A 21,902-nucleotide genomic window follows, 5' to 3' on the forward strand; every position below is an offset into this window, starting at 1 on the left:
TATCACCATAGTTCCTTGGACAATAACTGCTGGTCTTTTCAGCCATCTGAAAGTTGTGCAAACCCACACAAGTTTTTACTGTGTTACGAATAGTACTCAGCTTGGCAGATATCGAGCTATGAAATACTCTCCATCGCGCTGCTAAAATTCCAAAAGCATTCTCCACACACATCCGAGCTCTTGAAAGCCTATAATTGAAAGCTCTCCTTTCTCTGTCTAACTCTGTTTTGCCCCCAGGAAATGGCCTCATAATGTTTATACGAAGAGGAAAGGCCTCGTCAGCAACAAAAACAGAAGGAAGCATGTTGCCATCAGGTATTGGTTTTGAAGGTGGTAGTTCTAGGGTGCCACTGAGAATAACTTTCCCAAACTCTGACCTTGAAAAAACACCAGCATCACTAGAGCTCCCTTCTGCTCCGATGTCCACAAGTGTGAACCTGTAGTGAGCATCAGCAACTGCGAGTAATACTACGCTAAAAAATCCTTTGTAATTAAAATAATATGAGCCTGATGCTTCAGGACACTTAATTCGTATGTGCTTTCCATCAATAGATCCCACGCAGTTAGGGAAATTCCATCTAGCTTCAAATTCTTTTGCAATTTCTGTGAAGCTTTTTTTGGTTGGTGATTGCAACACTTGGGGTTGCAGTATTTCTGAAATAGCTGCAATAGTTTCTTCAATTATTTGGGTCACTGTTGATCGTCCTATAAAGTATGCAAATGGCAGGGACCTTCTACTTTCCCCTGTAGCTAGGTGCCTCAGTGTCAGTGAAAGACGCTCGCTGGCACTAATGCATCTTCGCCAGTTTGTATCTTGTTTGGAGATAAGGGATTCAACCATTGATAGTAGTTCCTGGAACTTCTGGAGACTCATCCTCATATAGTCAAAAAACCAGCGCTCATCATTTTGTTGAAGTGACTTGACAAGAGTAGCATGAGCACTTGATTTTTCTCTTTGCATTAGCACTGGTCTGATCCAACAGCTTCTTTGTGGTCCACTTGAAGTTGTTTTCTGAAAAGAAAAGACCAAGTCAGTGTTTTAGCATAAATTCATTTTTCTGGATTTTCTGAAATTTCCAAAAATGCCAAAACAATTTACCGAAAGTTGGTATTTTAATGAAAAACTTGCTTTTTGAGAAATGAATTTTTACCAAAAATTAACTCAGTTATTTGGCAAAAAATGGATAGATAAAGGCTTTCTTGGTGGAAATGAGCCCCCCCCCCCCTTTAATTTTGGCTTACAATCCCACAGATTAAGTGTGAAAACTTTAGTCGGTGTTTACTTTTAGGCTATGTTTGGACGTTTTTACTTTTCCTACTATAGTGAGTCCTGTAGAATTGACAGAGGTGAGGTCAGCAAGATTCATTGAGCAGTTTCTCTATAAGATGATCCAAAACTTCAAAGATTTTTGGTAGCTTTACCTCTACCAATGCCATGGGGTATACTATAGTAAAAAGTTTAAGAAGATCAGGTGCACTCATGAAATTCCAGTTTTTGACCGTTTTGGGATCCTAGCTTGCAGCCTACAGCTTTGCCTCCATTCATTTGTTGTTGCCTTTGGCCTCTCTAACCTTATTAAACCTATCTGGGATCAGGAATATATAAGGGGCAAATTACTACTGCGTGCATCATACAATATTTCTAAAATTTCAAAAACATAAGGTGGAAAGTCTCCAGCCAGCAATACACATTGACGAAAAACCCCTCTGCATATAATGCAGCATAGAGTGACCTCTGGCAAAGTCAGCACAAAGAGCAGCTACCATGTTATTCATCCAATCACCATATTATTCATGAACGCAAATTGCTGCTTGGAGAGTTTACATCCAATTTTTTTGTGAAATTTTAGGAACTGCACGGTTACCATTGTCTTCATGAGGTAGCACTACTACTCCCCTAATATATTTTTGTCTAGTTCAAGAGAACAGGTCCAATTAAAATTTAAGAGAAGTTAAAAAAAGTAACTTATTAATTCCAGGTGACAGAGAAGTAACAGCAGGAAAAATTGAAAAGTAACTTTGTAGTTACTTCTTTAGTAACTTTATCAAAACATGGTCAACAAGCATCGGTAGACATGTAGACAAGTTCCCCTTCTGAAATATGCAGTAGCTGTGAGCAACTAAATGGAGTATGCTAATCAATATGGATTAAGTGAACTTAGACAAAATCAAAACATAATTGAGAAATTTTATGGCCTCATGCTGAAGGGGAACTCGAACTCGAACTAGTGAAGTAACTTGTGCACAATCATCAGCAGACAGCGCAAGTAATGGAGGCTGAAAGCAACGATGTTTACTGAAAAGTTCCAAGTGTGTAGTTACTTTGAAATCGGTAAACATGTAGACGATCTATCCTTCGGAAATATGCAGTCTATGTGAGCAGATAAATGAGAATAGATTCCAATGTCCTAGTGGGATGACTAAATTGAGTAGGCTGAAAAATACATATTAAATTAATACACAAAAAATCAACACATTACTGAAAAATTTTAGGCCCTTATGCTGAAGGGTAGCTCGTCTACATGTTCACCTTGAAATTAATGCAAAGTAAATTGCAATGTTTACCTGGAACACCCCCCAAGTGTAGGGTGCACCTGAGCATTGTCGCCTACTATTGTTTATGCCCTACACAAAACTGATATGAGCACAGAAAAGTCTTGGCTTTTATCAGCAAGAAAAAATAGTGTTCAACTCACTGTATTTCTCTTCTTCTTTCGCCTTCTCACAGCATGGGAAAGAAGTAAAACATCATTCTGATCCATTTCAACCACGCTCTTAATTTTGAATATTTTGCGGGTGAAAGTTGGACGACGTAAAAATCCTGTGTGAACATAATGGCGACTAAAATTGCTCATCGATGCAATTGACGAATATTGCCTATCGCAGCAACTGCTTCTGTGTAAACCTAGAGTTAATCATATAATCAAATGCGTTAATAAGTAGAAACTCTATGGCCCTTTCGACAAATAGAGTGAATAGGTGATGGATCTTTAAGTAATGTTTTCATATATGTAGTAAAATAAATCAATCAGGAATATGAAAAAAATATACGTCCTAGTAAATATGAGTTAACTCAAACATTCTGTGCAAAGTTTTAAAAAATTAACAATGATTAAACGAGATCAAAATCCAAAAAACAAAAAGAGAAGTTGTAAACACAACGATGAGGATATCGTTAAGAATGGGAAGGGTAATAAGTAACGTGATAAAAATTAAGAAACCTCAAACCGTCCAAGTTAAAGTTACCAAAATAAAATAGAACCACTTAAAATATGAACCTAAAATAAGGTAACCCAGAGACATCAAATAAGGCTTGGTCGTGCTATTTAAAAAGTAGCAAACAAGTGTATCTTGATCGAATAAACTTTGTATACCCTTTCCCACAGCAAATGTAGTAGCAATAAATAAATCTATCGTGAAGTAGAAGGACAAAGTGTCACAAAAATATGTAAAAAACATCAGCGTGACCAAATCTTACATGACAGGAGACAAACAATTTAGATTAATTTTAAGAGCTTGAATCTCCAAACTGTCAAGAGAAGGTAGGACTTATTATACAAAAATAGCCCTGAGAGATACAAAGTATTGTTCTGAAACTAAGTTTAGAGTTAGGTATTCCAATGTAACTAAGTTGTATTGTCCCACAAATAGTTTAACCGTGTTAAATTATAAGCCATGTGGAAATTACGTGACAAGTCGTTAGCATTAAATTTACAAAAGTAATACTTTGTTTGTCAAGAAAATTACAAAATGCAAATCTTATAGCTATAAATCCTATGAAAGTAGAAGCAGCCAATTGGTGTATTCCCTGTCCAATAGGAATATAGGACACATCATTGGACCAATGGGCCCAATGTAACATACTTTTTAGCAACGCCTTAATGTAACTTCTGGCGAAATTGGATAGTATAGTTAGTTAGGACTTGGCAATTTCAAGCCAGTCTAGAGGAATTTTCTGAGAGTTCTTGACCAAACACATGTAAGTTTAAAGTGAATCTATTATCAGCCCATTGACAATTTGACAATGTTATGTGAGTCTTATAGCATATTTAACCCAATTTTTGAACTTGTATTTTAAATAAGACCCGCGTTGGAATATATATATATATCAGTGTATAATTTTATCAAAGTGTCATGACAGTAAATTGAAGCGCAGTAAATTAATCCGATATTCCTGATCCAGTTTTTGTATTGCAAATGTGAGTAAAAATAAATACATTACTTTCTTATTTTTGATTCTTCATGTTAGTATTTGTCAAGATAATTAGTCCTTGTTTCTCCAACCGCTCTCTAGGGATCCTGAATCCTAATAGTCTGATTTCGACGCAGTGTGTCCATTAACATACGCTCCTCGAATGACCCGCTGTTTTAATCCCCCGCCCCACGCAGTTCCCCCTCAAACTCTGGTATAAAATTTACATAATCCCACTACAAAGAAGCATAAATCTCCCATTTGAAAACGCAAAATACAATCCCCCCGTGGGAATTGGATTATCAAAACCCCCCATTAGAATTGGCGCGGCTCTGTTTAACGGAACAAAACACAAGGACAAAATTTTCCCTTAAAAAAAATTATTGAGAAATACTATGCATAGAGAAAGTGCGATATTTTGTTAGGTCGAAGATCCCTTAAGCTAAAAACAAATAGAACACCCCTAAGAAAAAAATAAGAAGTAGAATCCCCTCATAAGCTAAGTGAAATTTGAAAGTGTCAAATTTAAGTAATATAAAAAAAACGATTTTATACTGTTTTTGAAATAATTATCAATATGTCGTTAGATCCAAACGAACAATTGCTAAAACAAAAACTTATTGCTAAAACAGTATAAATTTCAAAATCTCTTCCCTCATACAATGGAGATTCAGATATAGATTAATTTAGTATACGATTAAACCAATTTGTAGCAGTAACCCAAACAGACTTAAAATAACTGGTTGGCATGCTGTTAATGAGACCAAAAAGGTAAGCGTTAACATTTTTAAAACGAGTAGAGAACACCATGGGGGAACATAATAACCTCCCAATAAATTCCATAGAGAAATTGCTAAAAGCGTTCCGAGAAAGATTCGTTGAGACCAGTTCAACACACAAATCAAAGCACGGAACAGTATGTTTTGACGAGACACAAAATGTTAAGGAATACCTGCATAAGGTAATGGTATCTATAGAAGCAAAATAAGGAAAAGAACCTGGTAGCTTATATGATAAAATTGTGCTAAGCGCTCTCTTAAAAGGACTGAGCCCCAAACTATATCGAATGATAATATCAAAAATTAAATCAAGACATTATATGCAGTCAATCAGACGTCTCAGCAATATCTTAAGAATAACCAAGGATATGAAGTTCAGACTTCTAGGGCTAATACTATTACTACTTCAACTCTTATTACTGCAGTAGATCACAAGGTTAAAAGGGGCATAAATACAATGTCAACTGAAGAGAATGGGGTTTGAAGTTTTATTTTTCATGGTAAGTTGAAGTGGGAAATTAAATACAAATATGCTGTGCATCCAAATTTCCAAAAGGGCGTATTTTGCGAAAAATTGCGGAAAATTTTTGATCAACATATAAAAAGTAACTCGGAATTTATATTCTTTTAGAAGAAAAAAACAGAAGATTAAAATATTGTTTACTTAACAAGTGGAAAACACTATGTCAATTAAAAACGAAAAGAAATTAATTTTAAATCTTTTTCGACAGAAGGAGTTTTGTCAAGAAAGGCAATGGGCTATATTGCAACAAATATCAGCAAAAAGAAAGAAAACAATTTCTCAAGCACAAAATACATTTTAATGTTTTCTCGTCGCATAAATTTAATAAACCAAAAACTATATAAAACTTTCAGGAATGAATTTCAGCATATAAAACTGTATATTAAACTGTCAGACAACATTCATTAGTTTTATTCAATAGAATTGGTTAGGATCATTTTTTTTTCTTTTTTTGAATTATGAGAAACATAAATACATGGCTCGAAATAAGAATTTTTAGCAGACCTGCACTCCCACATAACTAACAAATGAGCCAGAGTCACGGGCGAGCTTGATACTCAACTAAATAATTACCGCTGTGCAAAAACCCGGCGAAAAAATTACAGACAGAAAGAACGGAAGTAAGAAGGCAGAAGATCGTTACCTAGCAAGGATCTCCTCACCATATATTGGAGCCTAGTGGAGCGCACCATATATTGGAGCCTTCTGGGGGTAGGAAGGGTTTGTAATCACTTTCAAACCCCCACCTAACATAATAATTCAATTTTATTCAACAAAACAGTAAGAAAAACTTTTTTAAAAGTGTTATTGTTCAAACAATAGCCGTTTAGCTCAGATCCAACTAAATTCTTTATAAAATATATTCTCTACCCAATTTTATGTACAAATTATCAGCTATTGTAAACAGTCGAAGGTCGTAAATAATTGTATATATAATTCTCAGCTATTCAGCTATTGTTGAGACAGAAAAAACCTGTTCTAATGGAAGGAAGACATCGGCCAGAAAAGGTAAGGCCGTCTTTAATTTCAGTTTTTATTTACCAATTTACCAGTGCAATGTCAGAGACTCTTAATCACATTTTTACATCTTTAAAATAAAAATTAGTAAATGTCACATTAGTAGATGTGAAATCTGACATCCAGCTTTCTCTTAAAATCTGGATATTCTAGAAAAATTTGGAGCAGCTTGAACCTAGCATACTATTAGACACAGTCAGGACTGGAAATCAAGCCAGGGTGCAGATCAATTTAGCATCCATTCAGGTAACATCCGTATTACAGAATTCAACAGAATGGAATCAGCTCAGCTTTCAACCCAGATACAACTTCTATCCGCTTCGCAATTATCTACGGCAAATTATTTTTCTGATTCAACCATAATGATGGAAATTCTCAGCCTCGTTTTGGTTTAAATCAGTGCAAATAATCTTTGTGCATTATTGCTGTCAGTTTTTTTCAAATCGCCCAACTTCTTCTTTGAGTAACTTTTTCTTCAAATCATCCAATTATGTTTAAATTTTAAAAAGAACACTGGGGTCTTACAAGTCTACACTGAGGACGCTGATAATCTTCCCTTAAACATGACGAAGTCAAAAAATATACATAAAAATAAAAAAAAGGGAATGTATAATTGCTTAAAAATGATATATATATATATATATATATATATATATATATATATATATATATATATATATATATATATATATATATATATATATATATATATATATATATATATATATAGTATCAGTATACATTTAACATCAATAACAGCACTCCTATATACCCTAGTATGTTATATTGATCCTGCCAGTCTTCGGTTTACTATAACATAATCAATAAGGTTTGCTGTCTTACCATCACGTGAATACCATGTTAACTTATGAGCCATTTTATGACCAAACACCGTATTGGTTATAACTAGATTGTTATACCTACAAAATTGAGAGCTTGGTCGACTCTGGCTAATTTTATAGAGACACGCTACTGTACCCTGTCGAAACACCAAATAACCTTTGACACCACGAACCGAACCCCCGTCCCTTTGGATAAACGATTCCAATTCCATGGTTGTGGGTACTTCATTTTTCTCCGTTCTCTCCCCTCCCCCCGGAAAATACCCCCTGTGTATTTTCTTAAACTCAGTATTAGCAGTTTTAGCAGAATGATTTATATTGAATATATGTTCTTTTATATTTACAATATTGAAAAATAAAATAAAAATATACAGTGAAGAAAAATCTCTAATTACTGAGTTTCCTAGGTTAATGTCATTATATATCAAATTTTTGTTTTATATATACATCAGTACTTTCTAGTCTTATTGAATGTTATAGTTATTTGATAACTTTTAGTAGATAACAAAATAAAATCCCTTTTAATAGACAGTGTATAGAAAATTCACAAAAAATACCAGATATTTCGGTCAAATATACAGTGACCGTCATCAGTAGTAAAACTAAACTAAAACAATTCAAAACAAAAGTTTATATACGAAATAAAATAAAACTACATATTATTTAAATCTCTAATTCTTTTCAAAGCAAAGGCGGAATCTAGCCTCTTTGACCTTCTTGGATTCGGTTCATTAGCGTTCAATGATATAACACTTGGACAAAGGTCAACTACATTTGGGGAATTGAACTTTACTCTATCAGATTTTATTAAATTATCATAGATAGAGTTCAGCCCAAATTCACCTGTATCCCGATTCAAAGCAGTATTCTTGAATAAGATTTTCTTTATTTCAAGAGTTTCACGAAAATTTTGCTTTAAACCCCGATCCCTAAAAATCAAAGAGACATTCTCGACAAAATAAAATGGTCTGGAAAATTGAAAATAAGTTCTGAAAAGGCTAAAGTAAAATCTTCAGACTTAGAATCTTGCTTTAAAGCCGAAGAAATAGAATCTTTATGTTATAATAATCTCATTTCTAAACTTTGGTTAGTACGTCCCACATATGAGCTTCCGCAAGTACATGAAATCTGATGAACCCCACTTTTTTGCCCCAACGAAGCTAGATCCTTCCCAGAAATTTGAAAACTATCCAAAGTATTATTACTCTTCATTGAAAATATGTTCTGAAAGGGCTGATGTAAATTTTTCAGACTTAGAATCTTTCTTTACAGCCGAAGAAATAGAACCTTTATGTTGTAATAATCACATTTCCAAACTCTGGTTTGGAAATGAGATTATATATATGAGCTTCCCCATTTATGAGCTGCCGCAAGTATATGGGATCTGATAAACTACCCAAAGTAGGGATCTGATAAACTACCCAAACTACCGTCCGATCGGTAGTTCCGATCGGACGGAAACTACCGTCCGATCAGCCTCACGAGCCATCAGTCACGTGTCCTGACAAAAATCCTACCCCGTCACATTCAAGCAACAACTGCCTTTGCCATTGGAGAATATCAGGCCGGCTTCCGCCCTGGAAGATCAACAATCGATCAGATATTTATCGTTCGGCAACTCATGGAACGACATATCAAATTCAACCAAGAACTCTACCAACTATTCGTTGATTTCCGTCAGGCTTTTGACCTGATATGGCGCGAAGGACTATGGCATTTCCTCCTTCACTACGGTATCCCTTATGAGATAGTCCAAATAATCAAGAGTCTGTACGACCAGTTCCGAGGCTAAGTAATAACCGTTGATGGGTTGTCAGAAGAGTTTACAACTTCGTCAGGAGTACTCCAGGGTTGCATCTTATCACCACATCTCTTCAACCTTTTTCTAAATGCCGTTCTGTCGATGATGCAGTCGGAATATGGCGCAACAATAGGAGGGGTGTTAATAGAGAATCTTGCCTACGCTGATGATATTGATGAGCTAGCCAACTCTACACAAGAATTGCAGGCACAAGCTGATAAACTCTACGATACCACAAAGCCCTTCGGGATGGAGATCAATGCCAGCAAGACCAAAGTCATGGTAACTACGAGACGTGAACTAGACAACCCGCCCATTATCACCATAGGCGGGAGACAGGTTGAAACGGTTTATCGTTTCCTGTACCTTGGTAGCCTACTCTCCTCAGATAATTGCCATAGCTCTGACGTGAAACGTCGACTTGCACTTGCTAGCTCTAGCTTCCGAAGACTAGCCAACCTCTGGAAAAGTAACCACCTATCCAACAAACTCAAAATGCGCCTATTCAACAGTTTAGTAATCACCATAGTTATTTATGGATGTGAAACATGGACTCTGAAAACCGAAGACGAAATAGAACTTCTAGCTTTTGAGGTGAGATGCCTCCGTCGCATTTCTAGAATCAAATACACTGACCGAACCACAAATGTGGAAGTACGTCAAAGGCTCCAGTCCACTGAAACCATACTCAGTAAAATCAAGAAGCAACAACTGCGCTGATTTGGCCACGTCAAGCGAATGGAGCCAAGCCGCCTTCCGAAAATCGCCCCTGAAGGATCCCTCCATGGCTTTCGTCCACGAGGCAGACCACGAAAACGATGGATGGAGAACTTCCACTTCGACAACGTAAAGATAGCCCAGTTATCACGTATTGCACCAGATAGAGCAATGTACCGAGCCCTTACGCATGAGCTAGCAAGAGGAGTGGCCCCAAAACGTCCCACGAGGATGGCCGGGACCTAAGTAAGTAAACTACCCAAAGAGTAATAATACTTTGGGAAGTTTTCTAAAATAAAGAGTAATAATACTTTGGGAAGTTTTCTAAATTCTGGTAAGGATCTAACTTCATTTGGGCAATAAAGTGGGGTTTATCAGATTTCATGTACTTCCGGAAGCTAATGTGTGGGATGAAGTACCCGGAGTTTGGACATATAATGATTATTGAATTAAGATTCTATTTCTTCGGCTTTGAAACAATTCCAAGTCTGAAGATTTTACGTCAGCGCTTTCAGGACATATATTCAATTTACCAGACCATTTTATTTTGTTCGAGAATGTCTTTTTGATTTCTAGGGATCGGAACTTAAAGCAAAATTTGCGTGAAACTCTTGAAATAAAGAAAATATTATTTAAGAATATTACTTTGAATGCGTATACAGGTGAATTTGGGCTAAACTCTATCTATAATAATTTATTAAAATTTGACAGAGTGAAGGTCAACTCACCAAATGTATTTGACCTTGGTTCAAATTTTGTATCATTGAACGCTAATGAACCGAATCCAAGAAGGTCAAAGAGGATAGCTTCCGCCTTTGGTTTGAAAAGAATTATAGATTTAAACAATATGTTGATTTTTTTATTTAGTATATAAACTTTTGTATTTAATTGTTTTAGTTTAGTTTTACTACGGATGACGGTCACTGTATATGTGACCGAAATATCTGGTATTTTTTGTGGATTTTCTATACACATGTCTATTAAAAAAGATTTTATCCTTATTTTGAACTTTATTTTATCTTCATGGAAAGGCAGTGTGGTCTCCAAAATTATCTATGTTAAAGTTTAGTTGTTTAGGTTCTTTGCCACAAATAAGTTTTATTTCTTCATACTATTTTTTTTGGATTGGCACTGCATAAGTGATTTATTTTGTTTTTGTAGAAATTTGATGCAGCCCTACGAAGTTGCATCGTTAAATTTTTCATTAATTTTTTGGCCTCTAAAATTTACCTTCTTTAAGGCATTTAATTTTTTCCAGAATTATTTTTTTAAGGTTATGATTGAAGAACGGTTTGTCAGTGGAACATTAGTGTTCCATTTTGTCACTGGAACACTACGTGTGAATTCATAGAGAAAAACGGTCATATAGGGACTAGATTGGCTCTATGATTCCAGGATCAAGGATACCACTCCGCGTAACGAAAGGGGGTGAAGGTGAGCTTGCCCCAATATAGCGTGAATTCAGATGTGCAAAGGTGCGATTGCATTGGCCTGGTTTGAGGGAGGATTAGAAGCATTCATTAGAATGACCCTGGAGGATGGATCACTTATCTCACGTTGCGAAGACGAAAGCAGCAAGACGCGTGATTTCATGCGAACTGCAGGACTCATAGAACCTCTATATTTTGAACGCCCATTGCATGTCCAGCCTTTGAGCTTCGACTGCGTCAGGCTCAGAGACAGATTTTACTATCATACGGTATTGTTTATCATCGCTGCAAGGCTGCTTGCTTCAATTTGTTGTTGATTTCAACCCATGTAGAATGTAGGCGATCTCGTCAAGTTTTGTGTCAACTTTTGATGTTAAGAGGATTTGGTGATAGGTATTGATCTCGTTATACTGGTCTCATTTGCCTCTTTTGTCTCTGGGTTAGGGAATCCATGGTACAAGGAGTGCAAGTGATGTCATCAAGTATACAAGGCACAGGGCTATGCCTCTTGTGGATCACCCTTTTACTTGTCACCCAACTGGGTAATGGTAACTGAGCTCCTTTTTAGCGGAACAAGAAGAGTGTTATCATTATGGGTTGTGCATAGTAGAAGCCACAATGAGGATGAATCTAAATTCTTCTTAACTAAAAAACTTTTACTGAAATCCTACAGCACAGGAATAGACTACTATGACTTAGGTAGTAGGAAATTGGTTTATTTGATGTTGAGCTGTTGACTCCCAGGGGCATGCTGGCACTACAGGGTTAGTGATGACCCTGTGACTTTGGATGATTGGTTTGAAAAACAAAATAACCCTGTCAGTTTCTATAAAAAAACAAACACCCTCAGCTCAGGCGACATGATCAAACGTGCAAATCGATCGTCACAACTTGGACTAGGGGCGAAAAATTATTCGAACCATCTAGTAGCTAGTTCCTCCCGAAGTTTCCTTCAGGATAGCTGGCGCTCAAGCACAGGAGACGGGAGTCTCATCCGGTAAAGCAAATGATTAGAGGCCTTGGGGCCGTATCGGTCTCAGCCTATTCTCAAAAGTTCAATGGGTGATATGCCTTGCCGACCGTGTCGACCGAAAGAGAACGCAAAAGATCCAAAATCTTTGGCAGCGAAGATGTCGAATCCAAGTGCCCAGTGGGCCATTTTTGGTAAGCAGAACTGGCGCTGTGGGATGAACCAAATGTTCGGTTAAAGCGCCGAAACCAATGCACATTCCCGATCCCACGGAAAGGAGTTGGTTGCTCCAGACAGCAGGGCGGTGGCCATGGAAGGTCGAAAACCGCTAAGGAGTGCGTAACAACTCACCCGCCAAAGCAACTAGCCCTTAAAATGGGAGGCGCTTTAGCATTGTGCTGATACCGGACCACCAGTCGCAGAGCTCGTCGATCCTTGGTGATCGTCGCTGACGCGCCAGTGAGTAGGGAGGTGCACTGGTTTCATTGAAGGGTTTGGGCGTGAAGTAGCACACACTCAAGAGACATCCTTGATGCCTGACGTGGGGCAGGGTTTCATATGAACAATGGTTGGAAATGAGTCAGTCGGTCCTAATTCCCACCTAAAATGGTAGAACGACACGAGCGTTGAACGAAAGACATAAGAAGTGTTTATCGCAAAGCGTGAGACTTTTGGCAAGGGTATAAGGGACTCCCGTTTTTATTTGGAAACCTGGTTGGGTTAACATTCGGATCCTCATATCCGTATCCGCAACGGAAATTGGCCACGGGAAGCTGGCGCGAGTGCCGGAAAGTTTTCTTTTCTGTGTAAGGGAGATATAAACCCTGGAATTCTTCCGCGATGGGATAGGGTTAAACTTCCGAAAAGCGATGCACTTGAATGACGTCTTCGCAATCTAGTCGGATCTTGAAAGCCATGGCGAGGACTACGTCTAGTCCCCCCATCAGACCGTACCGATAACCACATCAAGTTCTTAAGGCGAACGGCCTCTAGACGATCGATGACTGTAGGTAAGAGAAATCAGCACAGTGGATCCTTAACTTCGGGATAAGGATCGGCTCTGAAGGTTGAGCGTCGGGCTTGGAGCAAGATACGACTGGCTACCAAATTGGGCTTGGGTGCTCGCAAGGGTGCTCTATCCCTTTTCAAGCTGGTCGTGGACGGCCCAAGTAGTGCTCATAGTGCCATGCTTCGGCTTGGTGCGGAGCCTCGGTGCCCAATCAACGACCAACTCAGAACTGACACGATCCAGGGGAATCCGACTGTCTAATTAAAACAAACCAGTGCGACGGTGCCGTCGCGTGTCGACGCAATGCGATTTCTGCCCAATGCTCTGAATGTCAAAGTAAAGAAATTCAACCAAGTGCGGGGAAACGACTGGAGTATCTATGAATCTCTTAATGAAGAGTGGTTTCTCTTAAGGGGAGTAGCTAATCTTGCTTTTACAGTCCTAGTTCTCACTCCCTTTGGGAGGCAGGCACCATGATGGGACGTTAGGCGGGATATCACTGAGACCTCGTACCTGATTACTATGGTGACACTTGTGGTTACTCTTAAGGGAGGGAACACTCGCCACTTGTTGGATGTTAGAATTGAGAGTGTAATCGAGCTGAATGCTGAGTAAGCTTTGTCTTCATCTGATCACAGTGTGACAGGGAGATCTACTCTTGGGCCAATGAGGCTGTCACGGGACTGACGAGTATAAATTTCTAACAGGGAGGCTTGTATTGACCAAGACCTACGGTTCCAAATGGAACCAAACGGGTCCTTCAAGTGACTTAACCACTGGCCATCGCACACTGTCGATTGGGGGTTGACTGCCGAACCCGAGTAGGAGTTGAGTGACCACGAAATTTCAGACAGAAGGCAGGTTGTCCCAGAGTAGGGCATCATCCGTGATGAACTATGAGGATGGAACAAGTACAGCAATTTTCTCGTTTCGTACTTCTGGGGTGACCCCGGGTACTTGGAAGGAATTTGGTACAGCCTATTATACCTGGCCCTCTTACCACCAGGGGGTAAGTGGTCTCTCCTGACGCCCGAATACTGTTACAATACGCAGTTCCAACCTTCACGATGGTCTTCGCGGAAGTCCCTAACTCTCATGGTATATGTAACGGAATATGGCAGTCCTTCAGGTAGGAAGGGAACGGCCGCATATATCAGAGGGAGGGTTAAGTGTTGTCAGTCAAAGGTAACAACTGATAAAGGCGTTCTATTGGTACGATGGCGGCAAGGGTCTGGTGGTACCTCTCTCGTAGGAAACCAACCGGTTGAACCAGGTAAGGAAGGTGCATCCGTTATATATCACCTGTCAGTAATGAAAAGCACAAATTATGAACAAAAGACTGTCCGTATTGCCTCCGACACGGACGGACGGGGTATGAGCAATAAAGAGTGTGAGAATGTTGGCCGTTCACATCGCGAGATCCAGGCTCCTTGTCCTTCAATATTCGGAGTCATGGACTACAAAAGCATGGCTTGTCCAATTTTTGGCTACAAGTCTTGACAAGTTGCCGTCGTTGAGTGGTTATTTCCCGCACTGCAAAGGTTCTGACCCGCGAGGTGTTGTTGAGTCGTCCATGGCTCAATCATCATGTGTGAGTGCGATTTTTGTAGATGATACGAGTGTCTGTTTAGATGGTGGCAGGACAAGGGATGCTTTGATGGATAGGAATGTTGAGATAAATAGGGACGTTTTAGAAAGAATCGATGTGGTAGGCAACAAGGATGTGGTAAGCATATATTTAGAAGACCAGGGCGACGTTGGTTTCATTGGGACACAGGGTTCTTCGGAACCCACTACCCAAGCCAAAGTCAGTGTGGGTGAGGGCCCCATGTTAAAGTGCATTGTTGCTCGCTGAGGCAGGAGTTTTACGTCTGCGTCGCGTGTGGGACAGCAAATGCCACATCAGCACACGGTCGAACACAATCAGCGTTTCACGGGAATTAAACGGGCTAGATGGTCTGATGATGAACTGAATCGGGTCGCAAAAATCGAGTTCAAACATGAGAAGCTGATTAATATCAAACAGAACATTGCTTCTGAGATGTCTGGAAGAACAGTGGGGACGATAAAGAAGGCCCGTAGGCGACCAAAGTACCTTGGGATATTTGAGGACATTGTGAGTCGGCGTGCGGACCGCAAGGCCCGACTGATATCCCGGAAAAGAAACGGTAAAAAATCAGAGAGTCAACCACCGACCCCAGCAACGAAAGAGCTCTCTGGAGAGCTATATGCAGGTGTGATAGAAGATACTTTTGCGGGTGGAGAGTAGGCACCGGCTGAAGAACCCCCCCCCCCGGGGTCTTGATTCCCGGGGGTGAGGGGATGGGCCCCGGGGCCAAAAACGTTAGGGATAAAGCCTTTTTTTGCTGGAAAAAAAGTTATCTGTTGATAGCCTCTGTCGGTAGTTCTCGGAAAGCTGCCTCACAGGCTCTGGGATGGAGACACGGATGGGAGGAGGGAGTAGAAAACATGGGGGCGGTCTGGCAGTAGGTTCAGCCTCAACAGACGAAAACCGACCCAGGACGATGCTCCAAAACGAAGAGTTCGTAAGAAGAGACCACAGGACTGGAAATTTCGAGTTTGTCAGGAGCTACTCAGACGCAGTGAGAAGGACTGCTTAGACGCAGTCCTAAGCGTAGATGGGATTGAGAGGGGAAAATTCTCACCTCTAGCGAGAAAGCTGCGCTCCTCACAGAGAATAAGGCTTTGTTTGATTAACAGATGACTTGTTCAATTACCCCTGAAAAAGTGATTTACTCAAGTATCCAGTCCTGAAAAAGGTGGATCGCCATGTCTTAGCTACTCTGTTAAATGTTTTTTTGGCGGTCAGAGAGACGCAAGTGTGTCTGAAACATTGTGGAACCACGCTAGTGCCAAAAGTCCAGGGCAACAGCTTACCTGGAAAATTTCAACCAATAACGAGAGCCAGCCCTTTGCTTCAGCTATACACGAAAATAATTGTAAATAGGGTTAATCCCTCAGAGCTTTTGTGAGGGAGCCAAAGAGGCTTCGTGTGAAGACCTTGTTGCTTCGAGAATATATGTACTGTCGGAGCGTTGATCAAGGAGGCACGCACTCAGGGAAGGTCCATCTGCCTCGTTACAGTGGAACTGTTCAATGCGTTTGACACGGTGCAGCACTGAAGTGTGCTCCGGGCATTGAATCGTTTCTCTGTGAGTGCTAAACTGGCCCGTATGATTGCCGAACTATATTCAGATGTGTCTACACAGCTGAAGGTAAGGAGGGGAGAACTAGGTCACGTTCAGATGATGGTCGGAATTAAACAAGGGAACGCTCTGAGTCCAACGCTTTTTAACATGGTTATAGACGAGTTCCTTGCCGCCATGAGTCGAAGTGCAACCGTTGATAATGCACCAGAAGTCAGCTATAGCAGGGTGAAAGTTGCAGCGATTGGGTTCGCTGACAACTTGCTCCTAATTTCGGAGTTCCGAAATGGGGCTGAAACATTAATTGAGTTGTTGTCCGATTTTTGCAGGCGCCAGCACCTGCGGATCAACGCCAATAAATGTCAATCGTTGTGCCTAGAGTGGCAGGGTAAAGCTAAGAGGTACAGTCTTGGGAGATGTCATTCTTTTCAAGCGTACAGAGGCGGAGGCTCTTGTTGAGGAAGGCCCCTTAGGTATCTCGGCCGTTGGCGTGACTGGGTCTCTGAGTTATCTGGGATTCCAGATACGACCGGATGAAAGTTGTTTAACCAATGATGCCAACGTCACGTCCTCGCTAGCAAGGCTAGAGAGGGCCGCAGGAGATTAGATTGGCGCAGAAGATTAGATTGGGGGAAGAAGAAAGGGGGCGCAGAAGATTATATTGGCGAGATTTCTGGTTGATCGTCATTTTTACAAATCCAACCCTTTGACGAATATGTGAAGGCACGGATGTACTTCGAAGGAAACAATTCAACGCGTTCTACAATCCTGTGGAAACATCCACGGGGACCTGGTCAAGCGGCATGTCTCCATGGTCAATTTTCTGATAGAGCAAGTTGAAGGAAGCAACTGAAGATATAGTCATGAAACATATTTGACTCATAGCACACAAAGGATCAAACCGGATCTAGTAATTGTTAAGTTAGGTGTGCCCTATATTGTGGGTGTGATGATGGCTTTCAATCACCCGATGGTATTTAATAGAGCAGCTGAAGAAAAGATACAGAAGTATGGCGTTCTCACCCCTGAAGATATGCCCCCTGACTTAGGTGAAGTTTCCAGTCTTGAGGTTGTCCCAGTTGTTCTTGGGGCTCGGGGAGGTTGGAGACGTGCCAATTCTTGAATTAAGAAGAGCCTTGGTATATCACACAGCTTCGCCAGAATTAACATCATCCGGGTAATAAAAGCAAGCTTATTGATGTTGAGGCTACATGGTAGCCTGCAGGGATCACGAAACGGGAAAGGTAACTATGTATTAACCCTCACCAGTAGCAGTATTAGTCGTAGGAATAGAGTAGCATGGTCTAATCAATTGATTGTGTATAGTTTACTCAATATAAATGGATTGACCTCTACAGCTACGCCCACTGGGCAATTCAGGTAAGGGATCTCCCAAGGGAAGGCCTCGTGTAGCAAGTGCTTGTCCCATGGGGCTAAAGACTCACGTTGAACCGCAATGACGGGTGGTTTCAGTTCACAAAAATTCCTGGAAGTGGAACGTACTTGTTTCTATCGACATGCTCCACTAAAACCCACAAGCCAGTTATAAGTTTGTCTCACTCTCATATATGGGACCGTCCAAAGGTAGGGCTGAATCTACTTGGAGGTCATGGATGGGTGCCTAGGGCAGATTTGGGACTGCTCTGTGGGGGCAGATCGCCTTTTCTTATTATTGAGAGTCGAGATGGACCACAGGCAAGGTCCCTATGGCCAAGCCTGATACCAGGACGGGTCTGCATATGACTGATGGGCATGGAAGGTTATATCTCAAGCCTAGCTTCCAGAGTGGAATTGCCAGGGCAGGTCTGCTAGTTTTAAGGTTTTGTCAGTGGCAACTCACCTAACCAGCGGCTTTGTAAGGCTTCTTTCTAATAGATTTTTGAATTTTCCTTTCCTATCTCTGTTCTTTTCTAAATTTAAACGTTAGCATGTTACAGAAAAAGAAACTGAAAATTAAGGTATAATGTTGTTTTGTCAAAATTCCAATAGGTCTAGGTATTGACATGTCAAATAATTTAATTTTTAAGACTTAAAAATCAGAAGAAGGTAACATAATAGCCTGGCAGTACCTTCACAAAGTATGTTTATGGCCCCGGATTCATCACTAAGATTTTTTTATCTTAACCTAACCACTATCCAAGATAGCAAAAAGGGTTGAAGTCTAGTTTAAGAGCTTCTTGATATCTTGAAACGGGGTCGGGATAGGAAAATGAAGGAAAATTTCAGGGATGAATGTACAGCCTAAATTATGTCCCAGGAAAGCATTGCAATTAATTTCTGCTCACATTTTATCCTTTATTAATGTTAAAGGCTCTATGAAAGCAATTTCGGTCTGTTCAAAAATGAATCTCTGACATGTAATGTTTGACAAATATTTCTATAAGCACCACGGCCGTTTGTTAAAAATTAAATTAAAAAAAGAGTTTTTTTCAAGTGAAAGTAAGGAGCAATATTAAAACTTAAAACAAACAGAAATTGTTTCGTATATGAGGGGGGTAACTCAACACCTCAACACCTCGCTTTTTACGCTAAAGTTTGAATTCTGTCCCAATTATTTAAGGTGAATGTCGCTAAACTCATTGCAATGTTAATTCTCCTATGCTACGAAAAGAGATCTTGGTCTCTGACCCGACATACCAGCACAATGAAATTTTGCACAAGTGATCTTTGAAAAAGGATCTAACAGTTGGGCGGTTTTTTTTATAAAATTCCTAGGAAATAGAAAAAAAAGTAATGCGAAACCTGGTAGCTTTTTTTAAAAAAGGTCTGGAGCCTAAGAAATGGAAAATTTGAAGCAGTCGAAAGTACTATAAATTCAAAAAAAAATTTGAAATTAATTGGCCGGATTGAAAATTCTAGATTCTTTAAATTTATTCTTCCACGATTGTTTTTGTGTTTTTATATTTTGGACTCCTGCACGGCATGGATAAAAGTGAAAAAGTCGAAAGTGACTTCAAATTGTAGCTCTTTTTTTACTTAGTTTATTCCAAAATTTTCAGCTTTCTAGTCCGATTCATTAATTATATATATATACTGATAAATAAAATTAAATTTTTACTCTGTTTCTCCTGTCTTACATAACCCGACTTTACACCCCCTGAATGTAAACATACCTCAGGCTAGGACGGGTCATGCTTGCGTTTAACTGTCAACTTGTCTTTAATTGGAGTTTGTCAGCTAAGAGAACTACATAATTTCTTAGACCACACTGCTTTTCCATTTACAAAAAATTAAACAAGAAAAACGGGTTTTAATTTCTATAAAGCAGTGAATACAACACATTTAATTAAACACAAATAATCCAAATATTTCGGCCCCACGTCCGGGAGCCTTTCTCAACGGAAAATTTATATTCTGTGAGAAGGTGTGTCAATATAAGCATTTGATTTTATAAGCCAGTGAATGGAGTTGTTTATTTAATATATGTCAATTTATATTCTGTGAGAAGGTGTGTCAATATAAGCATTCGGTTTTATACGCCAGTGAATGGAGTTGTTTATTTAATATATGTCAATTTATATTCTGTGAGAAGGTGCGTCAATATAAGCATTCGATTTTATACGCCAGTGAATGGAGTTGTTTATTTAATATATGTCAATTTATATTCCGTGAGAAGGTGTGTCAATATAAGCATTCGATTTTATACGCCAGTGAATGGAGTTGTTTATTTAATATATGTCAATTTATATTCTGTAAGAAGGTGTGTCAATATAAGCATTCGATTTTATACGCCAGTGAATGGAGTTGTTTATTTAATATGCAAGTTTTCTTTTCCTATTTATTTATATTTTTTCTTTTGTTTGTTTAGAATGTTTTTTTATGTTTATGTAAGAATTTTTTTTCCGTTGAGAAAGGCTCCCGGATGCGGGGCCGAAATATTTGGAGTATTTGTGTTTAATTAAATATGTTGCATTCACTGCTTTATAGAAATTAAAACCCATTTTTCTTGTTTAATTTTTTGTTAAGAGAACTACATAAAAATGACCAGAAGAAAAAAGATGAACAAAGGATGGCTTAATCTAAAACAAACGCGGTAAGTACATAAATTATAAAACTATCAACAGTTTTTTCCTAGTTTGAAAAAAATCTAAATATCGTCTATAAAATAAGAAAGATCGTGTAAAAGCGATAATAGACAAAGGTATACGCGTCGTAATTTGCTGGACGGGGCTCTAAATCTCTTTGGCTAGTTATAAAACTCTCTCTCTCTCTCTCTCTCGCTATCCCTCCCTCTTCATTCTTCGGTAACAGTTCTTTTTTTCATTTGTAAAAAAAAAAAAACATTGCCATTTGATATAGCCTCAGTCGCGTCTATTATTTTGTTTTTAATAATAAATGATTCTGAAATTCATCAACATAGTTTTGTATAAGGTCATTACTAAATTTATTTAGATTATGTCTGAATCTTTTAGATATATAGTTTAGATTACGTCTAAAAGAGTATATTCCATGTCGTGTATATGGAACACTGTATATACAATAGAACACTGTATATCATTAATTATATATACAATGATATGGAACAAGAAAAATCGTGTAAAAGCGATAATAGACAAAGGCATACACGTCGTAAGTGGACTGGCGGGATGGAGGTCTTTAATCTATTTTGCTGGTTAGCAAACTCTGAATTGAATTGCTACCATTACTGAGTTAACTTAGTTGGATTATGGAGTCTGAAAAAGTAAGAGCAGGGGCAGATTGACACCACGAATATGGCGCTAAGTTTGGACTGTGGAGGGTACCAAAAAGGGGGTGGCCTAAAATTTATAGAATCTGAGAATCAGGGGGCCCTCCCCCCCAAAAAAAAGTTGCAAAATTTATCATCCTATTTTGTAGGGTATGTCAAAATAGCAAACCTTCGTCGAATCTCAGTACTTTTCTATATAACAGTTTTAAATAAAATGACCACAAATAAGGCACAATATTATTTCTAAAAAAAAATCAACATAATTCAAAAGGCTATATGGAGAAGCTGGTCGAACTAGAAAGTGCAAATTTATGAAAAATGTTAGCAGGACAATGATACGCCAAAAGCAGTCACTAATGTTGATATATATTTTTATTTTTAGGAGGCAAGGTAATCCAGAAGAATCTATCCCTCTTATTGCAACAGGCAACACTCAGTGCAGAGATAAGCCAGAGGCTTCAGGAAGTAGTAAACCTCAGTCATCGTCTCCGCCCCTTCGACTTGTCGCCTCTTCGAATCGACATTTATCGGACAGAATAGATATCACAATGATTCCTAGCGTCAACCGCATTGTGAACATGTCCCATTTTGTTGACGAGCTTACTGAAGCTATACTTCACAGATTCAAGTGCGGAAACCTACATTCCAATGTATTTATAACTAAAGTGTCCTCCATTGGACTCAGAACCAACATAGTCGCGGAATGTGGTCCCACAGTGTGGACTACAGTAGTGTGTGACGGCGAATGGAATAAACGCAGCAATGGCA

General features: G+C 39.1%; 1 pseudogene; it reads left to right on the forward strand.

Moving 5' to 3' along the window:
* Positions 1 to 11,398: 11,398 nt before the first annotated feature.
* On the forward strand, positions 11,399 to 11,553 carry LOC148939676 (5.8S ribosomal RNA; annotated as a pseudogene).
* The last annotated feature ends 10,349 nt before the right edge of the window (positions 11,554 to 21,902 follow it).

The sequence above is a fragment of the Artemia sp. Qi Xiang Cuo genome, chromosome 21 (assembly GCF_049724085.1).
Source record: "Artemia sp. Qi Xiang Cuo chromosome 21, ASM4972408v1, whole genome shotgun sequence".
Taxonomy (NCBI): domain Eukaryota; kingdom Metazoa; phylum Arthropoda; class Branchiopoda; order Anostraca; family Artemiidae; genus Artemia; species Artemia sp. Qi Xiang Cuo.